This window comes from Panthera uncia (assembly GCF_023721935.1).
Source record: "Panthera uncia isolate 11264 chromosome B2 unlocalized genomic scaffold, Puncia_PCG_1.0 HiC_scaffold_25, whole genome shotgun sequence".
NCBI classification, from domain to species: domain Eukaryota; kingdom Metazoa; phylum Chordata; class Mammalia; order Carnivora; family Felidae; genus Panthera; species Panthera uncia.
The window spans coordinates 2,999,647-3,010,497 of NW_026057581.1; the positions used below are offsets into that span (position 1 = coordinate 2,999,647).

General features: G+C 50.2%; 4 non-coding genes across 4 annotated transcripts; 1 reads left to right on the forward strand and 3 right to left on the reverse strand.

Annotated features, from left to right (window-relative positions):
- Positions 1-294: 294 nt before the first annotated feature.
- On the reverse strand, positions 295-367 carry TRNAV-CAC (transfer RNA valine (anticodon CAC)). Its single transcript has one exon. It is a non-coding gene; the product is annotated as a tRNA-Val (tRNA).
- Positions 368-878: 511 nt separating this feature from the next.
- On the reverse strand, positions 879-951 carry TRNAR-ACG (transfer RNA arginine (anticodon ACG)). Its single transcript has one exon. It is a non-coding gene; the product is annotated as a tRNA-Arg (tRNA).
- Positions 952-4,846: 3,895 nt separating this feature from the next.
- On the forward strand, positions 4,847-4,920 carry TRNAT-AGU (transfer RNA threonine (anticodon AGU)). Its single transcript has one exon. It is a non-coding gene; the product is annotated as a tRNA-Thr (tRNA).
- A 4,120-nt stretch (positions 4,921-9,040) lies between these two features.
- On the reverse strand, positions 9,041-9,123 carry TRNAL-CAG (transfer RNA leucine (anticodon CAG)). The gene has a single exon. It is a non-coding gene; the product is annotated as a tRNA-Leu (tRNA).
- Between the last annotated feature and the right edge of the window lie 1,728 nt (positions 9,124-10,851).

Sequence of the window (10,851 nt, forward strand, 5' to 3'; positions counted from 1 at the left end):
CCGCCGGGAACAGGAAGGCGGCGGGCGGCGAGGAACCGCTTCCGGGGCTGCGGGCGGCCGCGCGGCCGCGTGCGAGCGGGGGAGAGCCGCGTCTCCGCTCGCGAGACGTCAGGCCGCCGCCCGGGTCCGCGGGACCCCGGCCCAGCTCGGGCGGGGCCGCCTCCGCACCACGGCCCGGCGACAAGACGACGGAAGGCGGGAACGTATGAAAGAAGACCTGAGAGTTTTAAGGAAATAAAGGAAACAAAATTTTAAGGAATTCGCTACAAAACGGAGAGAAGAAAAAGGAAGCGTTGTTTCCGCCCGGTTTCGAACCGGGGACCTTTCGCGTGTGAGGCGAACGTGATAACCACTACACTACGGAAACACGACGGCGGGAGGCTCCCTGAGAGAGCAGTTCTCTCTGCAGAACACGCCGCCCGGCCTGCCCGATTCCTGCAAACGAGTGTCGTTTGTGTGCGCATGCGTCCGTGCACCCGTCTTGTTCGCACCACACGAGCCCGTGAAGAGCGCGGGCCAAACCCTCGCAGTGTACAGACTCGAAGCCAAATCCGTAACAGTTTATTCTGGAAATGCCCAGATTGGGAGAAAACAGAAGAGAGGCTTCAGTGCTCACGAGCGACCCTTCTCGGTTACTTCTCAATCGGAATAGGCACGCCCCGGGACCATGCACAGGCCTCGGGCTGCTCAGCGCCACCGCGTGGCCGAGACGCGGAACTTGCTGTGCAGGGGCGTGAGGACCCCCGCCAGCTGCGGTAACTGCGGCGCTCCTTGGCCCCGGAGAACCTGCAAGGCAGATGTCGCCGTGCCCGAGTTTTCGGGCTCCACGGCGCGCCGCGGTGCTCTGCCAGGGAGAGGCAAAATAGCACGCCCCGCCTCGAGCCAGCCAGGAGTCGAACCTGGAATCTTCTGATCCGTAGTCAGACGCGTTATCCATTGCGCCACTGGCCCGCACGGAGGCGTCTGCCGCCGCGGATACTTTCGTGAGGACGCAGGCGCCGGCGGGTCCAGGCGAGGCGCGCTCGCGCCCGGGCCGCGCTCCCCGCTGGCCCGCTGGGCTCCCGGCCGGTCACCTGCGGCCGGCTGCTCGCTCCGTGGCGTCCGTGCTCCCCTCCGCGGCGTCTTCTCCGCCCGCGACACCTCGCCATCCACGCGTTCGCCCCGCAACCAGTGTTACCGTCGGAGGCGCTGGAAGTGGAGCCCTGAAGAAAAGCGATGTGGTCCCTTGTCCATCGACAAGATGACAGGGAAGCACTACATAAGGAGAATAATCATGATGAGCATTTGGAGGAAAACAAAAAGACCGGGGAGACCAGGAAGGCCCGGCGGAGACGGTGATTAACGAGAGAGAAATGCGGGTATCAGGGAAAAGAGCCTGGAGGGGCGAGAGCGCGCACAGACCCCCCGCTTGCGAGGACCGTGGATGTGATCTGTTGGGACTTGGAGGTCGTGGTGGGGTGGCGTGATCTGGCGTGCTCTCTTGTCTCTCCTTCGGTCGTTAAAAAATGGGTTTCAGTACTTACCAAGCAAGGCTCTGTGCTAAGCACCTGCTTGCCTGCGCGCCTACCGCTGGGCCTGCGACTCCCAATTTGACACCTTTGAAAGGGGCATCGTCAGCTCGCACGCGTGACTGCGCGTGTTCGCTTTCTCAGGAAGCGAGTAAGCATCTCCCAGGTGTGCGTTTCAGTCTCCAGAATTCTTGAGAGGTCATCGTCGTCTCCATGCCTGGGTGAGCATCGCAGAAAAGTTGACGGCTGTTAACCGAGTGAAACTGCCTGACATTGAGAACATACCCACTGAGTGTAGAAAATAGTCGTTTTCAGTTCATAAGGTTGCAACGGCCCTTAAGAATAATAAAGGTGTTCCTGCTCTTTCTGCGTCACCTTATAGTAGACCTAGTTAGGAATCTCCCCCTGGACAATGGAACAGGAGACCTCTGGCCAGGTTTTGTACTTGTATGCCTAGGGCACTTTGGTGGTTATGGACTGCCTCACAGAATAATCGTTTCGGCTAGAAAGAAAAAAAGATAAATACGTACGATTTCAAAGGGAAATCAGTTACACTGAGATATGTTACCAAAATATTAAAAACGTATGCTGTGGCAATATTTTTGCTCCTCTATTAATGCACTGACAATGTACAGCAGGTCTAATCAATACCGTAATTTCAAAGCACTAATGAGCATCCATGATATTTAAAGAAATTTGCAACAACTGTAGTTTGATGCAAAATACTTGTGATCTCCAAAAATGACAAAATAAAAAGGGCTGAGATACAACAGTAATTTGTTGCCAACACTCCAGATGGAATAAAACACAAAATTTCAGTATCAAGTTGGTCAAGATAAGTATTTATTTTCCCATCCGAGTTCACAGACTATCGCCTCCCTATAAGAAGCAAAAGGAGATTTCTGTTCTCAAGAGCGGTTTGGAAACACGAACACTCACGCTTGAATTTTGAGAAATGAAGCAAACTGGGGTACTTCTCGGTTCTATTTTACCCTCATCGCATACCCAGGATGGGCAGGCAGGCCAGACCCCAAGGCGTCCCTGGAGCCGCGGGTCGCGTCTTGCACCTCTCAAATGGGCTTTAACTCGGCTAGCTGGAGGCCCCGTCCACATGTTCTCTCCTCGGCGTCTGCAGAGACCTCCCTTCGCTGGGCAGGTTTTGAAGGCTTCAGCGGCCTCCAAGTTCTCTGCGATGCTCACAACCCGACAGGAGCCGAGGCATGCTTTCACTTTGTTTTTGGAGAGCTTTCTAGGGGTCACCTTTTCTGAGAGTTCCAGTTTCTAGCGTTCAGTCTTTTCTTCAGTGGTTGTATCAGTCAGAGAAACAGAGTCCAGAATAAAAAAACAGAACTAGTAAGAGAATATGAATGAATGAATGAATGAACGAATGAATGAATGACTATTTCAAAGCCTGGCGAGTCTGAAATCTGCGGAGCAGGCCTGTAGTTTAGAAAATCTCAGGCAGGAGCTGACGCTACAATCTTAAGACAGAATTTCTTCTTCCTCCGGGAAGCCTCCATTTTGCTTTTAAATAAAGCCTTTCACCTGGTTGGAAATAATAACTCATGGGAAATAATCATCGGTTCGGCTGGCTGGCTCACCCGTATTACTGAGGATCTTACAGTCAACTCGTTGTAGCCACGTTAACCCACGAAGATATTTACAAAGTATCTTTACAGCCACATCCAGATTAGTGTTCAGTTGAATAACTGGGTACTGTACAGCCTAGCCAAGTTCACACATCAAGCTAACCATCGCAGTGCACTGTTCTTCTGGTTTCTCTCTCAAGCACGTGGACAATGGCACTCTCTGCCCCTCCCGTGTTTCTTTACATTATTGTCAGCAGTCTGTGACACAGAGATCCGCACCTTCTCCAGTTTCAGATGCGAGGAACAGAGCCAAGTGTGAGAGGCCCTTCCACGGGCTTTGCCGGCCACACTGGGGATTGCGTAGAGGAGAGAATTCGCACCCAGAGTTCTGGAAGCGATTGTTCTAAGTCTCAGCTTTTCCCCCAAGATTTGTCTGCGGCTTGTTAAACAGCTGCTTTGACTTAGCAGCATTTCACTGCAGATTTTGACCGCTGGTGACCAACCAAAGGAAAAACCCCGACCAAATACTCACCGCTCTGCTGTCTTTCTGATAATCTGCCACAGTTTGGTCAAAGCCATAGTAGGTGTGGCTGTGCTCTTTATGATTATGTTGGCTCCCAGCACACTAATAATATAATGGCTAATCTTATCATATTAAAGAAATAGGTGCTTATTTCATGGAGGCTCAAACCTATTTCATGTTTCATAGACTTTCAGGGTTTTTACTGCAATGAGAAATCTAGCAGAGTCATGGGCTTTTATACCCCAGCCCTCAACTGTGTGGAGGTGGTGGTTAAGTGCCAAGGGCTGCCTTTTAGAGTGTGACAGCGAAATCCTTCAAATGTGGATACAATTTAGAAATACCGAAAGGCTGATTTCAGCATTATCCCCAGGAGAACAGATTTCGGGCAACACAGCCAATCGTAATTGGAGGTTTCATCTGGGAAGTTACATTCTCGGGTTATGGCAATAATTTGTAAACTCTTGGGAGTTTCACTAACGCCCTTTGTTCAAATCTTATTCCCAAGGACAGATTTATTTTACAGAGAATAGAATAAATTGGGGAAGAGTGACAAACACACAAGTCCCCATGACAATATAGAAGTTCTGTGAATGCTCTCAATTTGACATCTTAATCAAAACAAATCCTTTGGACCAGTTTTAGGACAAGAAAGCTTCTCTCCCTCTGTAGCTGCGGAGGAGAGGGGGCTGCTTCTCTATCTCTTGCTAAAACTAGATGTTAATTATGAAGTCTCGTATTTCTAAAGGTGCGGCTGTGGGACTCCACCAGTTACCATTATAAGCAGAAGCAGGCAGGTGGAACCCAATTTTAGGGAAAGCCATGGGGTAAGGAATGACTGGAGTTTTCATTAAAGACCGTGACACACAGAACACAGAGCTCGCTTCCCGAGGGAATGGTTCTCGGTGCTGGAGGAGTTGTGGTGGAAAAGCCGGGCGTCCCCTCCCTGGGGCCCCGGGTCACACTCCCCGCGGAGGCGTGAGAACCGCCCTCCCCGCAGTTTCTGGGACAAGACGCCTTCCGGCGCCTGCGGGAAGGGGCCTCAGTTTTCCTGCAGCCGCGCAGTTTCTTAGGTCTTCTGGGGCGAAGCGGGGACTGATTCATCTTTTGGGCCTAGAGAAGCCTCTAGGCTGCTCCTGACCCTCAGTGGTGGGAAAATGCAGACATGCACACAAGGAAAGCAAACATCATTCCTTTTCTATGTCGATTTGGAAACAGGCAGGCGTGCCGGCTCCGTGGCTTAGCTGGTTAAAGCGCCTGTCTAGTAAACAGGAGATCCTGGGTTCGAATCCCAGCGGGGCCTTTTGTGGTTTTCCCGCTCCCAGCAAAGACAATGTGCGATCAAAGTATAACATCAAGGGTAAATTCCCCTACGGAATTTCGCCGAAGTGTTTTATGTGGGTCCCAGGGTGGCCACTCTGCATAGAGAGAAAAGAGTTTGCGTTTCTTTCGGGAGAAAAAATTTCCATCTTCCTTTGTGTCAACACTTATTTTACACGTTTTTTTTTTTTTTTTTTTTTTTTTTTTTTTTTTTTTTGTAGCCAATACTAGAGGAAACTAAGCAAAGTAGAAGGCAAAATCACCAAGTTTAAACTACAAGCAACATCATAATCTCTGGTCACCCGATCCTCTTTCCTGGGGGAATTCCAAACCAATGCACTCTTACAATCAGCAGGCAATATTTGCAGAAAGCGCAGCCTCCGGAATGACTGCTACATGTGCAGCGTCTCAATTCACAGCAGCCACTAAAATCCAACCACATCACGCAAGCCTGCAAATAACTGATTTAACAGGTGGTGTTGTGCTCAGACTTTTTCGGAAAGGAGCATCAAACTCAAACTATTTGTCACCGGTGATTTCAGAAAAGAAGGCTCAGGAAGAAGCAACTGTCTGTACATCACAGAGTGGATGGATAGCGCACTGGGACAGGCCGACTTGAAAATGGCAGCCCCAGGCTGACTCCAAGCCGTCCAGGAAGAGCCAAGGCGCGGACTCCCAGGCTGAGTCACGGTGTAGACGTCAGCGCTAGAACACTACTTCACCTTGCTACTGAATTTCACTTGACCTTCACCCCCTGCTCCATCAGGGTCCAGGAACACCTTTACCGGGATGCTTCCAGCCCAGAGGCCCTTAACAGAGTGCATGATCTGTACCACTGAGGTAACGGTGCTGGCTCTTGGAGCTCTAGAATATTCCAGGTGAGGACTCTAACCATCTCTCCCCAAAAGCTTGAAAGCCTTTCTACCTCTCCATATATGGACCGTGAAAGTGATTTACGTGTACAAGTGGAAATGATTTACAATCCAATGTTTGTTTAGCCTCCCGGTGCCTACTTGTCCAGAGCCAGTTCTGTGCAAGCGCCATGCCAGTCGCACATGGGTCATGAATGGTGCTGTAAAAAGCCTGGGGGGAGGGTGCGGCAGACAGTTCAATGGCAGTTGCAGGGTAGTGGCGGGTGATAACACTGGGGGTGGGGGCCCTGGGGGCCGCAGTTCACTATTTAGCCCGGACTGGTGGAGGAAAGAGGTGGGGGAAGACTTCACGAAGAAGTGACACCCATACTGAGCCTGGAGGAGATGTAGAGAGGGGGCTGGAGAGAAGGCGTGGAAAAGGTGCTCCTGGCAAAGGGGACCATGGGTGGCTGCAGGTGAAGATCTGAGGAAACAATGGTGGGGGGGGGGCGGGGGGGGGGGACCCTGTGGCTATGTGTGCAGATCCTGAAACTCTCATAAAGACCACAGATGGACTTGACCTGACCGTAAGTCATCAAATGCTTCATGGGATAAATTTGTTTGCTTGCTTGCTTCATGTTTTGTTTTGTTTTTAAAGACCACGTGCTACTGGGGCACCTTGGTGGCTCAGCCGGTTAAGAATCTGCCTCTTGGTTTCTGCTCAGGTCATGATCTCATGGTCAGGGGTTTAGGCCCCCGGCGGGCTCTGCTCCGACCGTGCGGAGCCTGCTTGCGCTTCTCTCTCCCTCTCTCTCTGCCAGACCCTGCTCAAGCCCTCTCTCTCTCTCTCTCGAATAAGGGCGATCTCCGATCTCCAGAGTTCGGCACAGGCCCCAGCAGAGAGCGGGTGCTCTATTGTAACAAAAAATATCATTTATCAGGTGTTTCTGATTTTCCAGGCAAATAAAGTGTTCTTTGCCAAGCACTTTATATCTACTAAGTCATGCAATCCTCACAGCCTACTTATGAAGTAATGTTCAGTTATTTCCTTCCCTTTAGAGAGGAGGGCACCAAGGCACGGGCTTACAAGGTCACTTGCCTGGAAGGTCACATAGCTCATCAGTGGCAGAGTCAGGGGGCCCTGTAGCCTGAAGACCATTGAACCCGTTCGCCCTCCAAGTGTCTCTAAATGCTTCTCTTTGCACCTGTTTGCCATTTCCTCTTTTCTCACATGTTGCCAGCGCCCAAGGGAGGACTCTAACTGGGCAGAAATGGACTGGGTGTGTGGCCACCTGGGCGATAAGGAGAACCCTCGTTTGCTTGTTCTTTTCTAACCTTACTGAGGACAGTCTTTCTAAGCAATACCAACTCGCTTTTCTTTCAGCGTGTGTATGAAGGTTTCTGTGAATTTTGAGGAATTTGGGAGAGGGCAGAATGATTATCAATGATCATAAAACAGATTCCCTCTGTTTTCTGTCCTTGTAACCTGGGATTGGATCGGATTTCTTTTAAAAATGGAATGGTGAGGAGAAAATTCCAGTCGCCTGTGCTTTTTGATTACTTGGGGCTTTGCAAGAAATTATGTTAGAATAATATTCACTATCTAAGTTTTGAGTTCAAAATAGAAGCATTGTTAATATTTGTAGCTGTAACTATTGATGCTTAAGATAAACAGTCTGAACATCAGGGAACTTGAATTTGAGGGATGTTTCTGAAGATGTCACTAAACATGAATTTCTATGTGTCTAAATCACATTCCCTGGGTCCTAGATCCTGTTCTGAAGTCTAACCTTTTTAACTGTCAGACCCTCATCACCTGTCATTTGCTCCTGCTCTATGTCAAGGAAAGATTCATAATGGAAAACATAGGAAGATGTTCATTGATGGCATTTTTTTTTTTTTTGTTTTTTTTTTTTTTTTTATTTGTGGTGGCCAGGCGTTGAACCCAGTCTGGGAGTCATCCCTGGGTGAGTAGGCAAACCCACGCTTGCTGATCTCTGTGCAGCAATTGAAAGCGATGGTCTAGACGTGCATACGGCAACAGAGGTAAACCTCAAAACCGTGGTAGGATGGAAATGAGGTAAAAATAGAATGGGATACGATGGATGAATGGATAAAGAAGATGTGGTATATATATATATATATATATATATATATACACAATGGAGTATTACTCGGCAATCAAAAAGAATGAAATCTTGACATTTGCAGCTATGTGGATGGAACTGGAGGGTATTATGCTAAGTGAAATTAGTCAGAGAAAGACAAATATCACATGACTTCACTCATATGAGGACTTTAAGACACAAAACAGATGAACATAAGAGAAGGGAAGCAAAAATAATATAAAAACAGGGAGGGGAGGCACCGGGGTGGCTCAGTTGGTTGAGCTTCCTCCTTTGGCGCAGGTCATGATCTCACAGTTCGTGAGTTGGAGCCCGGGGTCTGGCCCTATGCTCACAGCTCAGAGCCTGGAGCCTGTTTCAGATTCTGCGCCTCCCTCTCTCTCTCTGCCCCTTCTCCACTCATGCTCTGTCTCTTTCTCTCTTAAAAATAAGTAAACATTAAATTTTTTTTTAAAAAAAATAGGGAGGGAGACAAAACATAAGAGACTCATATATGGGGAACAAACAGAGGGTTACTGGAGGGGTTGTGGGAGGGGGGATGGGCTAAATGGGTAAGGGGCATTAAATATACTGGTGAAATCATTGTTCCACTATATGCTACCTAAGTTGGATGTAAATTAAAATAAAATAAAATAAAATAAAATAAAATAAAATAAAATGGAATAGGATATATGAAACAGTGTCATTTATTTGGATTAAAAACGAAAGCACTGAAACCAAAAATATATGTTCCACAAAAACATTGAGAAGGAAAAAGATACCCTCTCTCCAGAAATTTCTTATGGGGGTGGAGGATGGGACATGAACTTGAGAGAAGGGTATTATTAAAAAGAAATCTATAAGCAAACAAAAGAGGGCCCTGCCGACCTCAGCGCTTGTAATTTAGGAGTAGCATTCATTCAATTAATTCCTCGAATGTGAGAGGAGAGACAGACAATTACAGACAGAGAAAGGAGATGAAAACTACCAGGCCTTACATCATCTTCTACGCACCGAGTGCTTACATTCGAGAGCATAGACAAGAATTTTTTTTTTTTTTCAGTCGATCATTCCGCTGTTGGAATATTGGAAAAAGTAGCGGGCCACCTTCCATAGTAAGTAAGGATTCGAAAAAAAAAGACCGTTCTGTCAGGAGTGGGATTCGAACCCACGCCTCCAGGGGAGACTGCGACCTGAACGCAGCGCCTTAGACCGCTCGGCCATCCTGACTCGCTGGAGAGCAGGCTTGCTCCGAATTTATTTGTGTCTCTACCCACACACCAAGCAGTTCCGGATACGGAACCCTTCCGGGCAGGAGAGAAACGAGCGCTCCTTCGTGAGCCGCGCGCGGGACGCCGGCCCCCGCGTCCCGCGCGCAATAAATAGCACCCGGCTCCGGGCGCGGCCGAGTGGCACCTGCCGTGCGACCGCGGATTCGATTCCAGGCCCCCGGGAGGGGCGGGGCGGGATGCCCGGGGAGAAGGGCGCCCTCCCCCCACAGGGGGCAGAACCCTGCTGAACTCGTGGCACCGTGTCGCTGGAATACGCGCTTTCTCCCGGGAGGTTTTGGGCCGCGGCAGGTGCGCGCAGGCTGCAGCCCTGCCCGCAGGCGCTCGCTAACCCTCCCCCTCCTCCCAGCGGGCGCCGCCCCGGGAAGCGGCGTTAGCAGGCGGGCGAGTGGAGCTTCTCGTTCTGAATTCCTTGAACTCGACACTGAGGATTTGCCGGCTTTACTGTGTGGATGTTCTACTGCGGGGAACAGAAGTTTCTGCATCTAGTAAACCTGCCACAGGGGCCCTCGATGCCAGGCCTCTACTGCAGCAACTTCTGTAAGCACACTTCACGTCTGATGGGACCTACCTCGGGGTTTCTTGTCCAGTGTTAGCGTCGGGATGCTGGGGTCAGGACATCGCCGACGGGGAGTCGGGGAACCTGACCGTGAGTTTCAAACAAACGACTAGTGAGCCAACTGCCTGGAGGCTTGCGGGCAAGTCGTTTGGCCCGTGTTGACGTGAGAAACGGCTTTTCTAGACGCTTTACAGTTTCATCTAAATTCATTTGAAGAAATACAAAGCTTGAGCGCTTAAATGAAGCATCAAATCCCCGTCCCCAGAGAACCAGTTAGACGCAAGTAATTCTCAGTCTCACCCGGACCTACCGAGTCAGACATTTGGGGGGTAGCGTCCAGGAATCTGTGTGTAACCAGCACTCCAGGGGATTCTGAGATGTGCCCAGGTTTGAGAGTCACGGGCTGGACCAGGCACAGTAACCCCGCAATTCTTACCAGAGAAACTGCTCTGGCGTGAGCAGGTGCCATGTGAAAGCGGGCGCATACTGCCAACATCCTCCCCGCCTCAGACTCATCGAATTGGGGTGCCTGAGAGTTCCACCTGGGGACTGTATTCCTTACGGTTCCCCCTTCACCCCCGGGTGATTCTAGTGTGCACCCAAGTTCGAGATCATTACTTTAGGATTTAGCTTCAGAAAAAGGCTGAGTCCCTTAAGGGTGAGGTGGAGGGGCCGCATTCAGAAAACGTGTTCAGGCCTCCGTGGCACAGGGCTCTGGCCCCAAATATTTGTAAAACGTGGAGTGCCGCCGGCCAAAGCACAACTCACGGGGCTGTTCATAGGCTCCGCGTGTGTGCGCGTCCACCTGCGTGGGATGTCTGAAGGTGGATCGTGGGAGATGGCCAGAGATGATCATCAGCAAAGGAGGGTTTTCCCCGGCACCTGAAATGCCAGGGCCCAGCCTTTCCCAGAGATAAGATGGAAACGATCCAGAGAGCACATTCCAGTCCAATGGTCGGCGTGGTTGCACGTGAGCATTTTGTGAAGACGAATAGATCTGTCCGGGATGCAGATACGCTTTCCGGGTTCCAGAAGCCCAGCAACACCCAGGCTCGTCTCTTTTAGGAGATTCAGGAATAAAGCCAGAACATCCGGAGACTCACCGTTTCC